The sequence below is a fragment of the Phyllobates terribilis genome, unplaced genomic scaffold, assembly GCF_046119375.1.
Source record: "Phyllobates terribilis strain yellow unplaced genomic scaffold, ASM4611937v1 Scaffold_5__5_contigs__length_657084704, whole genome shotgun sequence".
Lineage (NCBI taxonomy): Eukaryota > Metazoa > Chordata > Amphibia > Anura > Dendrobatidae > Phyllobates > Phyllobates terribilis.
Window position 1 is genome coordinate 534,798,452 of NW_027362765.1, and position 14,296 is coordinate 534,812,747.

Below are 14,296 nucleotides of genomic sequence, written 5' to 3' on the forward strand. Positions count from 1 at the left end.
TAATCGGCCCCTAAAAGGCGGGAGGAACAGGCTAGGAGCGTGTTCAGACAGGCCTGGAAATACAGCCTCCAGGATAGGCAGACAAGAGAAACACAGAACGGGACCTGGCACCTTCAGAGTGCAAGCACACACTGAATGAAGCACAATGCTCAGGCAGGGATTGATTGGAGCAGCTGGGTTATATACCAGGTGACAGATAGCAATAGGCTGAGGACGCACAAGGGGTGTGACCCACAGCAGGTACAAAAAGCAGGAAGTGATCGGGCGCCGCCCTTAAGCAGCAGAAACAGACACAAACAGACAGCATGGAGGGAAGCCAGAGAGACATTCTGGACTGGAGATCAAGTGCGCGCTCTTGCACAGTGGGAGATGGACCACCATGCAAGGGCGCCACCAGGTATGTTACAGTTAATAAATAACATTTCTCACATGTCTACTTTACATCAGCACAATTTTGGACCAAAATTTTTTTTGTTAGGGAGCTATAAGGGTTAAAAGTTGACCAGCGATTTCTCATTTTTCCAACAAAATTTACAAAAACATTTTTTTAGGGACCACATCATATTTGAAGTCACTTTGAGGGGTCTTTATGACAGAAAATACCCAAAAGTGACACCATTCTAAAAACTGCACCCCTCAAGGTGCTCAAAACCACATTCAAGAACTTTATTAACCCTTCAGGTGCTTCACAGGAATTTTTGGAATGTGGAAGAAAAAAATTAACATTTAACTTTTTTCACAAAAATGTTACTTTAGACCCAATTTTTTTTATTTTCACAGGGGTAACAGGAAAAAATGGACCCCAAAATTTTTTGTGCAATTTCTCTTGAGCGTGCTGATACCCCATATGTGAGGGAAAACCACTGTTTGGGCACACTGCAGGGTTCGGAAGGGAAGGAGCGCCATTAGACTTTTTGAATATAAAATTTGTCTGAATAATTAGCAGATGCCATGTTGCGTTTGGAGAGCCCCTGATGTGCCTAAACAGTGGAAACCCCCACAAGTGACACCATTTTGGAAACTAGACCCCTTAGGGAACTTATCTAGATGTGTGGTGAGCACCTTGAACCCCAAGGTGCTTCACAGAAGTTTATAATAATCAGCTGTAAAAATAAAATTTTCACATTTTTCCCACAAAAACGTTTTTCATCCCTTAATTTTGCATTATCATAAGGGTAATAGGATAAATTGCACCATGAAATTTGTTGTGCAATTTCTCCTGAACACGCTGATACCCCATATGTGGAGGCAAACCACTGTTTGGGCGCACGGCAGGGTTTGAAAGGGAAGGAGCGCCATTTGACTTTTTGAATGTAAAATTTGTTTGAATAATTAGCGGACGCCATGTTGCATTTGGGGAGCCCCTGATGTGCCTAAACAGTGGAAACCCCCCACAAGTGACACCATTTTGGAAACTATACCCCTTAGGGAACTTATCTAGATGTGTGGTGAGCACCTTGAACCCCAAGGTGCTTCACAGAAGTTTATAATAATCAGCTGTAAAAATAAAATGTTCACATTTTTCCCACAAAAAATGTTTTTCATTCCCTAATTTTGCATTATCATAAGGGTAACAGGATAAATTGCACCATTAAATTTGTTGTACAATTTCTCCTGAGTACGCTGATACCCCATATGTGGGGGAGAACCACTGCTTTGGTGTACGGCAGGGTTCGGAAGAGAAAGGAGCGCTATGTTGGCTGGGATAGGCAGCAGACACCATGTCACATTCGAAGAGTCGCTGACATGCCGAAACAGCAGAAACTCCCACAAGTGACCCCATTTTGTAAACTACACCTCTCAAGGAATTCATCTAGGGAAGTAGTGAGTATTTTTTAATTTTTAAATTTATACCATTGGGCAGTGAAAAAAGCATAATTATATTTTTACCACAAAAAAATGTTTTACCCTCAGATTTTACATTTTCACACAGGGCAATGGGTAAAAATGGTGCCGAAATGTGTCACACAATTTCTTCTAAAAGTGGCAATACCCCATATGTGGCTGTATCGTACCACTCAGCCATACGGCGAGATCTGGGGGGGACGGAGCGAATCAGGATTAAGATCCCAAAAAAATAATTTCTGGCCCCTGATACCTGGGGCTATTTCAAGAAATATCTGTAAACGCACCAGCAGCAGACAGAACTGGAATGGACCCTCTTGCTAATAAGCACTGCAGTCTGCCACATACGACTGTTAGTTGAGATGGATATGTGTATAATATATGGTGGTGTACCTACACTAACTAAGAAACAAGTAAATCTCTCCCTAGCTCAGCAGCATCTCTCCCTACACTACCTGACTCCGGAGTAGACTGTGACGAGCATGGCGGTGCCAGGTCTGATATAGACCTGATGATGCTGTGCAGCCAGCCAATCACTGTAATGCCACAACCAACATGACTGTGGCATTACAGTGTGTGGCAGACAATCCCTGCATGTTCATTGGCTCTCTAAAGAGAGACAAACATGCAGGGAGGGGACCCGAACTCCGGCCGAGCAACCTCAGAAATACTCGGCGAGTACCGAGCAGTAGCGAGCATGCTCGCTCATCACTAATTATAATGAAGAGAGGAGGAGGGGATTCCTTCTGGGCCCGGGTCCTGGAAAGAATCATTAACATAAAGATATAATATAGGATTTCACAACAACAAGACAATTAATACGAGGCATACAGGTAGGACTAACATTTAACATTAATTAACATTTTTATCAACTGTATGCCCATATTAGTAGGTTATATATGTCCCAGGGAGTGACAGATTCCCTTTAAAGACTTGGGATTGTTCTGCTCTTCAATCGGCGTCAACGCATCTACTTATACTTATAGATAAGTTGCTATTTAAGTTAGTAAAAGGATGTTCTCATCTGGACAACCTCATTTCATCAGCTACACCTTCTCCATGCCCATAAGAGCAACCATCTAGCTATGTCAGCCAAACAGGAAGAAGTGTATTGTATTGAGCTAGTGCTCATGCCTGCTCATCATGGAGACATGCCTTACAATTTTTCATTTGTTTTTAAGTTATGATTTTTATTGACTTTTTATTAATAAAGCAAAATAATAGGGATATGCAGTCTCCTTACTTTCTAGTTTCTAGCAGGGTGGAAACTCCTTCTTGAGTGATAGCACTGGTGAGTAGCAGAACTCTAGTATTAGTAGAGCTATAAAGTTCAGCACAAGTTCTGCTGTAACACATTCAGCTATTGGCAACTTGTTCAGAGGTGTACACTGCTATTACTATATTTATATATTGAGACATAGAGAGACAGCAGAATATTTTAACAAGGTCCAGACAGAAAGAGTGAACAGTGATTAGGAGTCCTGCTCTGAAAGCTGCAGTGCTGGTGATTTTGCAATTTGCAATTTTATAACAGAATCTCTTCCATAGCTGAGAGAGAGGGGAAGGGAGGGGAGCAGATAATGGCGGTAGCTGGGATATTAGGAGTTAACTCCTCTGCTAGAATGTAACTACAGTGCACTCTGAGCTAGGGTCTAAGCAAGTACTAGTAGTCAAGCTCCATGGAAAACAGCTGTACACTATGAAAGATAAAAGTTATAATTGAAGGAGAAAGGCACCAGATAGAGAATGCAAGTCTAATGGAAACTTGTTTATTTTCATGCAATTTTAAAGCAATTTAGTAACTTGAGAATATCCCTTCAAGATCTGTTTTGGGCATATAAAGATGCATGACTTTGAACTTTGTTTCTCTCCAAACTTCACTTAGTGCGATTTTATGAATCTTAGCCCATCCCTCTCGTATTTTGGTTCCTATATCTGGGTCATGCAATTGTTGTCTCCACATTTAAAAAAAAGTGTGCAAATGCACATCTAATAAGTCATCTCTCATTAGATGTGCATCTAGACAAATATAGAAAAAAGATTATTGGAGATTGGATGGCCTAATAAACCAGTCAAACGTATTATATGAACTCTTTCTTGCAAAACATCTTTCAATCCAAGATAGAGTGTTTAACCTGTTCATATAGGATAAACTGATTTGTGTGTAAATGACAGTTGTCAATTAGCTCCTCTTTAGTTACTCATCTCAGGTCCAAGTATGAAATAACTGGGAGACAGCTGATAGACAGTATTCACGCCATTCTTCAAAAAGTTTATTTTCCACTCCCTTCTGGATTCCAGGGTTGCACCCAAGCGATAGGTATGGACTTGAAAGGATAGATTATATTATTTTTATATTTTTCAGGTTGCTATAGCATATCTCTTTGAGGAAAGTTTCATTTCAGAGGGCAGCATGGAGTTTTGTGTGTGGAGTAGAGCCAGCAGATTCCAGGACGGGCGTAGTCACATTCCAAATACTATACAATGATGGTTAGAGCTATAAATCCAGGCTATCAATTGTCAAGAAAGGCAAACTATTTTATAGATTCTAATCTTAGGTAGATTAACTCCTCCACAGATTTTAGTGGCCAACAATTTTTTTAAACTGATACACGGTCTATAACCTCTCTATAAAAAACTTAAGAAAGCTTTATTCAAAGAGGTAAAATTAGTATGTTTAAGTAAGAGGGGTAAAGTTATTAGTTTAGAAACACTAATTTTAAGTATGTGTGGCGCCCCTGCGGGTTCAGTCGCCACATAGGTACTGTATCTCACCCAGAGGTGTGGTATCCCACTCTCACGTAAGGATGGGGTACTACCCGGGACCCACCCACCAACATCCAACACTACACCATTCCAGACCAGCAGGCGGGGCAAGATGCACTGGCTTAATGCTGAGTCCTGTCCCTGGTTGGAAGTGGGGGGAACCGAGTGAGGGGGAACCATGCAGTGGGTGTGGGTGGAGGAAGTAGACTACAGAGCACCTTCAGAAGGAGTATAAAAAGAGGAACCATCTTGTAGGAGTTGAGTTCAGTCTGAGAGGGAGAGAGATAGAGAGTTGGGAGCAGGAGCTCTGGAGGAGCTCTGCTCAGGAGGAGAGGAGGAAGGAGTGGGCCTAGTCTGGGAGGCCCAGGAGAACTGACTGAGAGAGAGGACGGGAGCAGAGGGAAGGCTCCAAGAGGGACAGAGGGGATCCCAGGGGCACAGTGAGTGGAGTAGTGGAGAACAACAAGGCTCTGCTAGAAAACTGGAGGCTAATGTACTTTCAGGGTGCAGCTGCCCACTACCGCAATTATATCGCCGAAAAGGTGGCCGCATATGATTCAGGGGACTGCACGTCGCCCGCCAAGATCTGAGGCTACTGGCTTGGGACACTGATTGTGAGGCACAGGGTAGGAGGGTGAGAGGCAGCGCAGGAAGATGACCAAGGAAGGCACACAGAGCGGTGTCCCGTTTAAATACTCCTGAAACACCTGAGAGATTGCTGAACCCCTTCCTTGGTGAACGCAGGACGACATGGGAGGTTACACACTGGTGCTGGTAACCTGGAGTCTTGAACAACTGTGAGTAAAACCTTGAAGACTGCACCCCACTGTGTCCTAGAATTATTGCTGCGCCATCACCAACCCTGCACTACACAGCACCAGCAACATCTACCTCATAACATCACTATTTCCTGCCCTGGGGCTTAGCTCTGCCTGTGGAGAGCTGTACCAACTCTGCTGTGTCACCACCAGCTCCAGAGGATCTGCACCACAGTGGCGGCCCCATATAGCAGCATACCACAGGTGGCGTTACGAGCATTATATATAAAAACTTTATTCCTTTTACTTTATTCCCCTCTTATTGACCGCCCTGGATCACGGACCGGGTCACTGCCACCGTGACATCCCCCAGCATCGACCGGCCCAGCTACTGAGTACCCCACGGCCCAGGGGGCGCGTCATACTTGGCATCACGAACAGGATATGAACCAACCCGTTGTAACCGGGTACTGTGCGCCTAGAGACTGTGTTGTATACTGAATGTGGCACCCGCCCCAGAAGAACGGGCGCCATTATGTGCGTGATAGAAGACAACAAGAAACCTCCCATCGTGGGCCGGGTCCCAGAATGGCGCCAAAAGCACGGCCCGCCCCATGCACCTGTGGCCATATACCTAGACGTGTCCATCAGTCTGGGGAGCCGCCCCCAGGTGTGGCTGACAGCAAACAGCCATGGAGCCGCCCCAGAAAGGGGAGAGGAGAAGAGAGACCTTGGAGACAGGGCAGGGTCTCCAGCAGGGCAGACAGACCGCACCCGGCAGGCACGATGGAGGGAGACCAACCTGAGACTCTGGCTCGTGGCCTGCAGCCTGAGGCAGCATCCCTCAACCTGGAGAGGGTTTTGGCGAAATTATCCCTGGAGGATACTGGCTTCCTCCGTGATGAAGTACAGGAGCTGGGTCGGCGGATGTAGGAGGCCCAGCAGGCTGCCGTGGCCGTCTGGAAAGATGAGTTGCTGAGGAAGCTGATGAACCGGCAGCAGTCTGCGCTGCGCCCTACAATCAGCGCCCCAGCCCAGGCGGAGCCTCTCCTGGACCAGGAGGTAACAAGCAGTGCTGGAGCGGCAGTAGGAGCTGGTAATGACGATGCCCCTGCCCATGGTGCTGACAGCGCTGACCTACTCCTGGGCCCTTTTCCGGAACCTCCTGCCCCGGGCGCCTGCCACGCCAACTTGCTCCTGGGCCCTGCACAGGAACCCCTGCCCCGGGCGCCTGCAGCGACAACCTGCTCCCGGGCCCCCTACCGGAACCTCCTTTCCCCACACCCGCATGGGTGTACGGGCGCCCTGAGTGGGACTGGTCCGCCAAGTTCGAAGATCAGCAGAGAGCCCCACTAGTAACCACGTCCACGCCCCGGTTGCCTGCCAGGGAGGAGAAGCGTACCGGTGGGACAACCTAGAGGGTATCTGTTATGATCTGCAACATGAACTAAGGAAAGATAGGGGAAAGCTGTCCCTACAGTAAGACTAAGCTGAATCCCTACGATGTAGCGGGCTGCCTGTTCCTAGCGAACAGACCCGCCTTAGTCCTCGGCTAGTCTGAACGAAGACCTATAGCATAAGGGCAGGGGTCCCTAAAAGAACTAAGGACTGGAACAAAAATGGGACACCTCCTAAACAGAGAAGTTGTTGCAGAACACAAAAAGACAAACAGACAAAAAGGTACTAGAGGTCCCAGAAGGATCAAGCGAACTGACAGAGATAGGCACAGAAGCACCTGGCTAGAAAAACAGTCAACAACACTGAAGTCCGGCACAGCCAGGAGGGCGGAGCTGGAAAATAAAGGCAGGTGGTCATGTGACCGCAAAACACAAGATAGAAAAAACAAACAGGAGGGTTCTAACAGTACCTCCTCCTCCAGGCTCAGGCCTATCTTGAAACCTCCTGTGGAAAGCTCTAACAAGCCTAGGAGCAGAGACATCATCCGCCCTTACCCAGGAGTTATCTTCGGGACCGAAACCCTTCCAGGAGACAAGATACTGTAATCTTCCTCTATGCCATCTAGAATTCAGGATATGAGAAATTTCATATTTGCCGTCTTCCACCACAGGAGGAACTGTGACAGTGGAATCCCTATCTGATACATCAGCTTTTTTCAACAAGGAAACATGAAACACAGGATTAATCTTCCAGGAAGTAGGGACATGCAACCTAACCGCAGACGGGTTAACAACCTGAAGCACTTTAAATGGACCCACAGACTTAGGACCCAGTTTTTTAGAGGGAATCCTCAACCGCAGGTTCTTTGAGGACAACCAAACCATGTCACCCACAGTAAACAAAACCTCCTTACGTTTCCTGTCAAAATACATCTTGGACTTCTTGTTAGCCTCTTGAAGGTTGCAACGTACATTAGTACAAACTCTCTCCAAATCACCGGAACAATTCTCCTCCTCCGGCACCGCCGACCCCAATTTGGAGAACAAACCAAAAGATGGATGTCTCCCAGTACAACAAAAAAAAGGAGAACAGAGGAGGAAGTGTGATTGTTAAGAGCAAATTCTGCAAGAGGCAGAAACTCAGACCACACCTCTTGATTGTCCGCCACAAAACAGCGCAAAAACTGTTCAATATCCTAGTTCTTTCTTTCAGTCTGTCCATTAGACTCAGGATGATACCCAGACGAAAATGACAAATGGACTCCCAACCTGTCACAAAAAGCACGCCAAAAGCGAGCCACAAACTGAGGTCCTCTATCAGAAACAATATCCGTGGGAACGCCATGAAGCTTGACAATCTCCTTATCAAACGCCTTAGCGAGTGTCTTGGCGCAGGGCAACTTAATGAATGGAACCAAATGACACATCTAACTAAAACGGTCCACGACAACCCAGATGACAGCAAAAAACCCTCGGACACAGGAAGATCAGTAATAAAATGCATTGTGAGAAGCGTCCAAGGTGCACTAGGAACCTCTAGAGGGTAAAGCAACCCCGCAGCAGGAGTATGTGAAGCCTTTGACCTAGCACACACCGTACATTGATGCACCCACTTGATGACTTCCTTCTGCCATCCAGGCCACCAAAAACTGCAACTGATAAGTCTCTTAGTCTCCAAAGTTCCTGGATGACCTGCCAACCAAGACTCATGACACTCCACAAACAAATCTCTCCTAAAGGTTCTAGGCACGAACAACCTCCCATGGGGAGTGTTAGATGGAGCATCATCTTGAGCTTTCAGAATCCCATTCTCCAAAACGGAGTCCAATGCTGCAACCACAACTCCTTTCTGTAAAATGCTCTCCTCCTCCTCGGCACCGACCATAGGAGAGAAGCTGCGAGATAAAGCATCGCTTTAACATTCTTAGTACCAGGGATATAGGTAACAGAAAAATGAAACCGAGAAAAAAAAAGTGCCCACCTAGCTTGACAGGCATTCATGCGCTTCGCAGCATCCAGATAGATCAAATTCTTATGATCTGTGAACACCTGAATAGGAAATCTAGCGCCTTCCAAAAAATGACACCAATGTTCAAACGCGAGTTTAATAGCCAGCAACTCCCGATTTCCAACATCATAGTTCAGTTCGGTTTTTCGAAATTTTTTTCGAAAAGAAGGCACAAGGATGTACTCCATCCCTGTTCTCCTGAGACAAAACTGCTCCGACCCCCACCGACGAAGCATCGACCTCGACCAAAAAAGGCTTGGTCTCATCAGGCTGCATAAGGATAGGGGCAGAACTGAACCTCTCTTTGAGATACTTAAGCGCTTCAATGGCCTCAGTAGTCCACTGGACCGTATTCGCACCTTTCTTGGTGAGATCGGTTAGAGGCTTAACAATTACAGAAAAATTCTTAATGAATTTCCTGTAATAATTGGCAAAACCCAAAAATCTCTGTATAGATTTCAAACCAATAGGCCTAGGCCATTCCTGCACAGCCTGAACCCTCACCGGGTCCATCTCAAAGCCCTCGCTGGAGACAATGTAGCCCAAAAAACTAATTTTCTGCACAGTGAACTCACATTTCTCCAGCTTAGCAAAGAGTGAATTATCACTCAATAACTGCAAAACTTCACATACACTCTGCCAATGGGACTCTAGATCTGTCGAATAAATCAAAATGTCATCCAAATACACAACCACATTCTTACCAATCAAAGGTCTCAGGATGTCATTAATAAGATTCTGAAAAAATGCAGGTACATTGGTAACACTAAAAGGCATCACCAGATTCTCAAAATGACCTACCGGAGTGTTAAAAGCAGTTTTCCATTCATCACCCTCCTTCACTCGTAACAAATTGTATGCCCCCCGGAGATCAATTTTAGAGAACCACTTGGCCCCCACCAACTGGTTAAACAAGTCAGGAATTAACGGCAATGGGTAGGAATTGCATACGGTAATCTTATTAATTTCACGAAAATCCAGACATGGACGTAAATCCCCGTCTTTTTTTTAAGAAAGAAAAATCCAACTGCCACAGGCGACTTAGAAGGTCTAATGTGACCAGCAGCCTGGCTAGTCTGTATGTACTCCTCCAAGGCCTTTCTTTCAAGGATAGTCAGATTAAACAAGCGACTCTTGGGAAGAGTAGCTCCCGGAACAAACTCAATGGCGCAATCATAATCCCTATGAGGAGGTAAAACTTGCGACTCCTCCTCCGAAAAAACCCTCCAAAAATCTTGAATAGGTACCGGTAATGCCCCTTTTTCCACAGCTGCAATTCGACCATTACAACATTTATCATAGCACTTCGGACTCCAAGACTTAATCACATTAGTAGACCAGTCCAGTAAAGCATTGTGCAGTTTTAACCAAGGCAAACCTAGAACGACCGGAGAGGGTAAATCGTCTAATACAAACAAGTCCAAAATTTCTTGGTGAACTCCATTGATAGTGAGGGGAAATGCAGCAACCTTGTGAGTAATACATTTCAAGGGAGTGTTATCAATTGCAATCACAGAAATAGGTGATGACAAAGATAAAAAGAAAAGAGATGCGCTGCAAACCACTCATAAAATACCAAGAGAGTGATTCCTACCTGTCTAAGAGAAAATGGTAGTCCAAATGAAGATATACGCGTGCAGCTTCCAGGGGTCCTTTGAAGGAGCCACAACTGCAACTATGATCTTCATCTCTGTATCCACCTAGTGCAATGGCTGCATGTACCTGAAAGCTTGAATCTCTGAGAGTCTTTGCAGCCTTCTATCCCCTCTAATACGCTGTTTGAACCCATTTTCTGCAACACTCACGGCTTGTTCTACAGACTCCGGCACGTGTCTATCACCTCTAGTTGCAGTAGTGACTTCTTCAAAGGACCCCTGGAAGCTGCACGCGTATATCTTCATTTGGACTACCATTTTCTCTTAGACAGGTAGGAATCACTCTCTTGGTATTTTATGAGTGGTTTGCAGCGCATCTCTTTTCTTTTTATCATTTCAATATTATTTGCACCAGGGCATACGGTGCTTTGAGATTGCTGCTCTTTGCCTATCTGATCGTACTATAGCAGCAACGCTACTGCAGTTTTTTGCATTTTACTTTAGGTGATGACAAAGGTTTGGATCTCAATTTAAGTTTTTCCAAAAACCCTTTATCAATCACATTAAGTGTTGAACCACAATCCACAAATACCTGAAATTCAATCAAATTTTCCTGCAAAGTAGTACTCCCTGAAAGAAATACTCCTGCAGAGCGTAAACAAGCTATACGGGCGTACCTGACCTCTTTTTTTTCTTTATTTAAACGAAGCTCACAATTCTTAATCAAATTGTCAGCTTTACCACAATAAAGACACAATCCCTCGGCAAACCTCTGGTCTGAGAGGAGAGCAACTTTGCCCCAACTTCCCTTGGTTCTCCGCCGTCAGAGCAGATTTTCTGGGGACTAGGACCTGGCATTACAGGAGTCTTTACCTCATTCTTTCTAAATCTCAGCCTCCTGTCCACACGAACAGCTAATTGCATGGCATCCTGCAGATTCTCAGGTGCAGGGTATGCAATTAGCAAATCCTTAACCCTTTCACTCAGACCAGCAAGAAATAGACATCTCAGAGCAGGATCATTCCATTTGACTTCTGAAGCCCATCTTCTAAGGTTTGTGCAATAATTTTCAACATCACCTGACCCCTGATTCAAACACCTGAGTTCTGCCTCAGCAGATGAGATTCGATCAGGATCGTCATATAATAGACCCATAGCCCAAAAATATTCTTCTACAGACCTTAAGCATGGATCATTAGGTTGGAGAGAAAAGACCCACCCCTGTGGTTCTTTGCGCAAAAGTGACAAAATAAAACCAATGCGCTGTGATTCATTCCCAGAGGACCTTGGTCTCAAACGAAAATATAACAAACAAACATTTTTAAAGGAAAAAAAATCTTGCTGTTTACCATAAAAAACATCAGGCAGTCCTACCTTGGGTTCAACAAAATGCGTTCCAGAACAGCTACTCACGTGTTGCTAGAGCTTGGCCACCTCCAGAGACAATCTCTGCAAGCGTTAAGCCAAATCCTGGATGGAAACCATACTGATCCCCGAATTTCTTTCCTTTTAGTTTTTTGGGCTGGACTTACTGTTATGATCTGCAACATGAACTAAGGAAAGATAGGGGAAAGCTGTCCCTACAGTAAGACTAAGCTGAATCCCTATGATGTAGCGGGCTGCCTGTTCCTAGCGAACAGACCCGCCTTAGTCTTCGGCTAGTCTGAATGAAGACCTATAGCATAAGGGGAGGGGTCCCTAAAAGAACTAAGGACTGGAACAAAAATGGGACACCTCCTAAACAGAGAAATTGTTGCAGAACGCAAAAAGACAAGCAGACAAAAAGGTACTAGAGGTTCCAGAAGGACCAAGCGAACTGACAGAGATAGGTGCAGAAGCACCTGGCTAGAAAAACAGTCAACAACACTGAAGTCCAGCACAGCCAGGAGGGCGGAGCTGGAATATAAAGGCAGGTGGTCACGTGCCCGCAAAACACAAGATGGAAAAAGCAAACAGGAGGGTTCTAACAGTAACCTCATGGGGTTCCCGAGCGAGACGGAGACAGAGGCCCTCAGGAGGGAAGAGCAGTGCGAACGGGAGCCCCGGAAGCTGACCGCAAAGCGCCGGGAGCGGCAAGAAAGGTGGGAAAGGATGGAGGCCCGGAATATAGAAGCCAAAACCCGGGCCCGCAAGACAAAGTCCGCCACACCCAGTCCCCGTGCAGAAGGGACTGTCGTGAAGTTTGACCTGGAAGCCGGGTGGGGCTTCATCAGAGAGCTGCAATTGGCGAAGGATTTTTTTGTTAACAGGAGGGACGTGGAGTCCCACCTCCAGCAAGGACATCCCGGCCGAGACCTATACCCTGGCGCCCATGTCACCTATACACGGCATAAGGGAGAGCACGGATGGTATGCCCTCCATGTGAAAAGGGTAGTGGAGGAGGAGGACATGCCTCTGCCGTCTGAGGTTGACGACCCGGCTGGGCCAGCCTATGCAGGACGGTTGTCCCCCAGGAGGGAGCACCACTATTGAACTCCCGATTTACAAGCTGAACTGTACATAGTTACCCGGAAGGGTACAGCATCATTTAAGTAGATTTAAAAAGTTTGGTTACTAATATAGTGTACCTGGTAAGGGTATAAAAACTGCTAGGCTGAGGACAGTGAGCAGCTAAAAACTTTTAACTGTAAATAGTTTGCACTTCTTAAAGTGCTTCTTATTGGTTTTATACAGACCGCAGAACAAAAACCCGTTTGGCGTGGCCAAAGACGTGGTCCAACAGCTGGGTCACCTATGCCCTGCAGCCACGCCCAGGGCCTACGTTGAGGGTTTTCGGACGGGTCCCTCATGTTACTCATGTTGCACCTTACCCAGTGAGATAGACACCCAGTTACAGATCTCACTACAGTTTGCTGAACTTACTTGAAAGTGATAAAAAATGTTTTATATGTGAAGAAGAATGTTATTAAAAATGCTTTTATAACATTTGATATGCTAATAGAAACCAGTAACATTTAAGAAAAGAGCCTCCCATAAAGGGAAGAAAAAGTTGTGTGATGTTCTTCTATGTGAATACATTCTAAAAAATTTTGTATGTCTAAAATACCTTGTTTTTACTCTGTTCCAGCCCGCGGACGTGCTGTATTTTACTAGGTGGGTATGTGGCGCCCCTGCAGGTTCAGTCGCCACAGAGGTACTGCATCTCACCCAGAGGTGTGGTATCCCACTCTCAGGTAAGGATGGGGTACTACCCGGGACCCACCCACCTGCCTCCAACACTACACCATTCCAGACCAGCAGGCGGGGCAAGATGCACTGGCTTAATGCTGAGCCCTGTCCCTGGTTGGAAGTGGGGTGAACCGAGTGAGGGGGAACCATGTAGTGGGTGTGGGTGGAGGAAGTAGACTGGGGAGCACCTTCAGAAGGAGTATAAAAAGGGGAACCATCTTGTAGAAGTTGAGTTCAGTCTGAGAGGGATAGAGATAGAGAGTTGGGAGCAGGAGCTCTGAAGGAGCTCTGCTCAGGAAGAGAGGAGGAAGGAGTGGGCCTAGTCTGGGAGGCCCAGGAGAACAGACTGAGAGAGAGGACGGGAGCAGAGGGAAGGCTCCAAGAGGGACAGAGGGGATCCCAGGGGCACGGTGAGTGCGGAAGCCACCCGTGCGCCTGAATCTACCAGGACATGGAGGGATCAGGCCGCAGAGGGGACCAGCCCCTAACTAGTGGAGAACAACAAGGCTCAGCTACTGTACTTTCAGGGTGCAGCGGCCCACTATCACAATTATATCACCGAAAAGGTGGCCGCATAGGATTCAGGGGACTGCACGTCGCCTGCAAAGATTCGAGGCTACTGGCTTGGGACACTAATTGTGAGGCGCAGGGCAGGAGGGTGAGAGGCAGCGCAGGAAGACGACCGAGGAAGGCACACAGAACGGTGTCCCGTTTAAATACTCCTGAAACACCTGAGAGATTGCTGAACCCCTTCCTTGG